The sequence below is a fragment of the Gadus chalcogrammus genome, chromosome 6 (genome assembly GCF_026213295.1).
Source record: "Gadus chalcogrammus isolate NIFS_2021 chromosome 6, NIFS_Gcha_1.0, whole genome shotgun sequence".
Classification (NCBI taxonomy): domain Eukaryota; kingdom Metazoa; phylum Chordata; class Actinopteri; order Gadiformes; family Gadidae; genus Gadus; species Gadus chalcogrammus.
Genome location: NC_079417.1, coordinates 19,621,216 through 19,626,539, shown reverse-complemented (window position 1 = coordinate 19,626,539; position 5,324 = coordinate 19,621,216). Strand labels below are relative to the sequence as shown.

The following is a 5,324-nucleotide window of genomic DNA, read 5'->3' as shown; positions in this document are numbered from 1 at the left end:
ACTCATCTTTTTTTTTGTGGGTTTTTTCCTTTTTTTCCTTCTTCTCTCACAGCAGCGCAGAGTATCAATAGACAGTGGCTGACTTTGATTCAGCCACACACAAGAAGCCGTGAGTCAATGTGCCTATTTTTTTGTTGGGACTTTTAAAACCGGTCGGATTTATGCTGGGACTGGAAAGGCCTCGGGGAAAGCACATTTACCGCGCTTCTGCAACTTTATCAGACTGGGGAGAGAGGGGGGGCACCCTCCCTTCAAACTCTGCTGCATGACACACAGGAGAAGGGGGGCCAAGGTGCCCATTTGCGTACCATTGAATTTTTTTTACGTTAATTGTATTAATCTATTCCTAACAAAACTGGGGCGAGAACGCGGTAACCACCTTGTATCAGACATCAAACTAACACTGGAGGATGGGTCAGAGTATTCACACTGCTTCTGCGTGAGCTGTCAGGACAAAAGACCTGCTCAAGACGAGACTTGTACCGGAGAGACTGACACTGTTTACACTACAAGGATCATCTAACCGAAACACTAGATAGTAAGGGGCCCCAGACCATGATATTTCACTCGGTCATGCTTTAGAAATGGGCTTCCGTCAATGTGTAACGACTTTAAATCCCGGCCAGATGTTGCCTTTAGAAATGTCAACGGGCCCGTCTGAAAAACTGAAAGGGAAAGACATGCATTTTGTGTTTCGGTTTGGAGCGATCCTTCATCCAAAGCCAAGGCCTACAAACTTTCTAATCCGTTCCTGAATGGTGGGGTTATTGTGTAACACTATCATTGATATAGACACAGTCACACTTGTACACACACACAAAGGAAACATAATAACAGGGAAGGAAAAAAAGATGAGGGCAAGCCTGGAGACAAAGCATTAATCTATTTGCTGTTTGGTGATCCGAACTAGGAGCTGCGATTAGATCGACAATCAGAAACATAAAACCAAGACATATCCACCTATCTGATAACAATAAATATCTGTCCGGCCTTGTTAATGACATCCGTTTTACCTACTCTTGGCCTGTTAATGACTTAGCAGGCATTTAGCATTCGACAATATGCTAAACATCTACTAGTCCCGGGTTTCCTGCCAAACTGTGATCGTCTTCTTGACAGATAAGCCTCTCCTGACAAACTACACAAAAAGAGGCTTCTAAGAAGAGCCTTTTTCTGTTGCTCTAATAAAGGGTACTTATATCAAAGGCTCTGCATCAATGTTGACCTCATTTTTCAGTGTTTAAAAATAACTTCTGACAAAACGGGTGAGCTTACGGTCCTTTATATATAAATATATTTGTATAAAGACACAGGTCTCCGTAGGTTTCAGATGAGGAGGAATACCCACCTCCTCTCTCTCTGATGATTAAATCACTCACTAATCTCTTTGATGTGATCTAGCCACCCCAATCTGCTGCCCCACCCCCCCGCTTCAAGTCAGCCAATGAGACCAGTGACAGACAGGCTATACATTTGAAAAATAAATTATGAAACAGTACTAAAATAGGAACATAGTTAATGCTATCTTTGCCATTAGCTTAAACGTTGGAAATGATTCCCTTTTAAGATTAAAATAAGAACTGGATGTCATTGTTCACAAATAATAAAGTGTTTGTACACTAAATAATGCTCAGAGCATGATGCATTTTAAGGATCTCGAGAATAATGTTCAAATGAATGCATAATGCATAAACATAACTTAAAAGCAATTTGTTTTGATTTATATTGAAACCGCTAGCTAGAAGCACATTTAGTGTTGGATATAATATTTGATTAAAGAAGAATGGAGACAAAGCAAGTGGCAATGCAAGTTTTCTAGTTTTGTGAGCATTTAAAACTAGAATGTTTTATTATTTTTCTATAAAATATGAACCTTTAGAATTATATACAAATTGTCATTGTGCTATAAAACAGCAGAAAAACAGGAAGAACTCAAACTGTGTTTAAAAATATTCTTAATTTCCCCAAAAACGAGTGCTTGTTACGCTAATGCCCCAATGTTTGCCTCCCAGCGGGGCGTCCACACTGTCCTGAGCAGTTCATCCTACTGGTGGAGCGCCAGTACAAACAAATGACCGCCTCAGCTTCTATTCAAATCTATCAAAATGCAATACTCTATATCAATATTCAGGCCATTCATGTAATGTCTTTCGGGGTACGTTCCCCTCCTCCGATCAGTCAGGAATAGTCCAATTGTCTTTTAATCCTCCTATACATATTGCACAATGTTAAAGCATCCCCATGGCACGTCCACATGGTATACCCCACTGTTCCGCTTTGTTATGGAACAAAACTCATTTTTTGGATTAATTCCCAGAATTCCTCAACAGGAGCCGTGAATCCACGGCATCTGTACAGGCACAGTGTCACACAAGAGAAGGCAGCCGTCAACGCACGTGATGACGGAAGATCCGAAGAGAGATCAACACTGCGTCAACGTCAACACGGCAACAACAAAACATGAACCCCTTTATTAGGATATTAGGAGGGCACTTTGAATCACAATAAAAAGTGTCATGTAGTTAAGAGCTTTTTGTACACGTTTCTTCGTCTCAAGGCCAAACAACACGGCCCGCTTAAACGCAGGTGGGCGGCGGCCGCGTGGGCCCGTACTTGGTGCCGGCGTGGCCCTTGAGCGAGGGGTGGGGCTTGATGTAGGGCCTGCTGCTGTGAACACGCTGGCCGCCTTCCTCCGCGTGCGCTTCTTCAGCTTGCGGCTGAACACGTTCTGCCAGGACTGCAAGGTCTTGGAGGTCCAGATCCACATGCCGCTGGTGATGCCCACCACCAGCAGCATGAACACCTTCACCATGAAGATCTCCACGGCGGGGAGGGAGGCCTTCATGACGCACTCCTCCCCGCCGCCGCCGCCCATGCCGACCTCGGCCGCAGCGCTGCTCGTCCGCCAGCACGCGCCAGTAGTCCATGTTGAGGCGCTCGTAGAAGTAGCAGGCGATGACGCAGGTGGCGGGCACCGTGTACAACACCGAGAACACCCCGATGCGCACCATCAGCTGCTCCAGCTTGTCCGTGTTCTCGCCCTCCGTCTTCATGACCCGGCGGATGTGGAAGAGCGCCACGAAGCCCGACAGCAGGAAGGACGTGCCGATGACCAGGTAGCAGGAGAGCGGGATGAGCACGAAGGCCGTCAGCGCCTTGACGTCCATGCTGCCCACGTAGCACACGCCCGTCAGCTCGTCCCCCGGCCACCTTCCTCATCACCAGGATGATGATGGTCTTGACGGCGGGGATGGCCCACGCCGCCAGGTGGAAGTAGCTGCTGTTGGCCTCGATGGCCTCGTGTCCCCCACTTCTTCCCGGCGGCCAGGAACCAGGTGAGGGTGAGGATCACCCACCACAGTGAGCTGGCCATGCCGAAGTAGTAAAGGACGAGGAACACGATGGTGCAGCCCGTGGACTCCAGGCCCTCCTGGATGACGTACTGCACGCCGCCGGTCCCGGTCGCAGGCCACGCGCTCGGCGCCCACGAACAGCCGGACCAGGTAGCCCACCGAGTAGACGCAGTAGGACATGGACATGAAGATGATCGGCCTCTCGGGGTACTTGAAGCGCTGCGGGTCGATGAGGAAGGTGAGCACGGTGAAGGAGCTCGAGACGAAACACAGGATGGACCACACCGCCATCCACACCAGGGAGAAGTGCTTGTCGCCCTGGCTCCAGTACACGTCCACCTTGGGGTGGCACTTGGCGCGCAAGAGTCGCTCTTCTCAACGTAGTGGAACTTGCTGGGGTTGCTGCAGGTGCCCTTGCTGCCGCCGCCGCCGCCCCCAGCGCTGCTCTCCTTGGGGGGGAAATCCTGCCCTTTGAGGGGCCGCTGAGGCCTGAGGTCTGGCGACTGGGTGTGGGAGACCTTAGGGAGCTCCTCGGAGCCGTTGTTGGGGCCTCCATGCAGAGGTTGTTGGGGTCGTTTTTGGTGGGCAGCCTGGAGCAGTCGAGGGATTCGGGCCAGCGGTATTTGAATTTCTCCAGGATGGGAGAGCAGCCGAGTTTGACCTGCTCACACATGACCCGACAGGCTGCAATAGGCGTGACACCTGCTCCGTGCACATAGGCGCATACAGTGAACACAGGAAAACTTCAGGTGCTATGGCAGCCAAAACTCGATCAAAGTAGCGAATTCTTGGATCTCAATGGCTGCTTCCTTTGGTCCTCGTGGCCCATTAGATTGGGCATACGGGTCATGTGTAGCCGATGTCCTTACACAGGGGGATGTTAATGTGTTGACACCGTCCCTCGCCAGAGCGGTCCGAGTCTAAGGAGCTAATGGCCCGTCCCCCGCCGCTCCAAAATACAACGGTACTCAGAAGCACATAAATAAGTCCATGATCCGAAATCTGAGCCATTTTAATCTCTCGATCTCAACAGCCTTTGCAACAAACACTTTTTTGTGTTTAATGTTTACTACTGTTCACTAATACGCACGCGTAGCTTTCATCCTGATGCATGCATTCAATGTTTAATGTGCGTGTTGGCTACCTGACCAGAGACCCAAGTACACACGCTTCCAGAGGCGTCGGTTTGATCCCCGTCCTGGTGCTTCTGCCTGATGGTTTAAAACGCGTTGATCCCGGAGGGTTAGAAACGCCGGATTGCGTCCCGTGGAAGTTGAAGTCGCGATGCGCTGAACTCCATGCATCGACATGTTGTGGAGGACACTTAACTGTCGATGCTCTTCCGCAGAACACAGCGGCATGTAATAATGAACACGATGCAGCCAGGCGAGAGATGCAATATACTTCTTAAAGAAAATATGTAATCGGTTTTATATTCCAGGTTGTGGGAAACTTCTTGTTTCGGGCTCTCCGAGTCCTCTCGCCACACTCGGGACGTTCCGGGGAACCCACGATGGCACAGCGGAGACTGAGTGCTGGGAAACTTATCAGAAGAGGAGCAAAAAACACGCGCTACTTTCCAATGTTCACTTTAGTTCGATCGGGAGGTGCGGGAAGTTTGGATCTCGTAGACGACGATCCAGTCAGCGACATACATGTCCCCAGCGGTTAACGGAGATCTGTGGATAATAAAGCAGAGCAGAGGTCTGGATCGTAGAGCAGATGTGTGGATCATTCCGCAGAGGCAGCTCTGTGGGTCCTGGAGCAGAGATCTGGATCATAACCTCCTCTGACTGGTCGCGTTCAAGCGTCTGGTGGAAGCACTCGTCTGGTCTGTGGTGCTAGTCGCCTGCCGTCCTCCTCCGCCTCCTCCTCCGACCTGCCAAGAGATCCGCCTTCAAAGACAACTACTTTGCATAAGAAGATTACACTGACATGTTGATTACTATTCAAATCGTGCGGAACGGCTTG

The 5,324-nt window shown here is 49.7% G+C and overlaps 1 pseudogene; it reads right to left on the bottom strand.

The window, feature by feature from the left end:
* Positions 1–2,385: 2,385 nt before the first annotated feature.
* On the bottom strand, positions 2,386–4,794 carry LOC130384396 (frizzled-10-like; annotated as a pseudogene).
* Between the last annotated feature and the right edge of the window lie 530 nt (positions 4,795–5,324).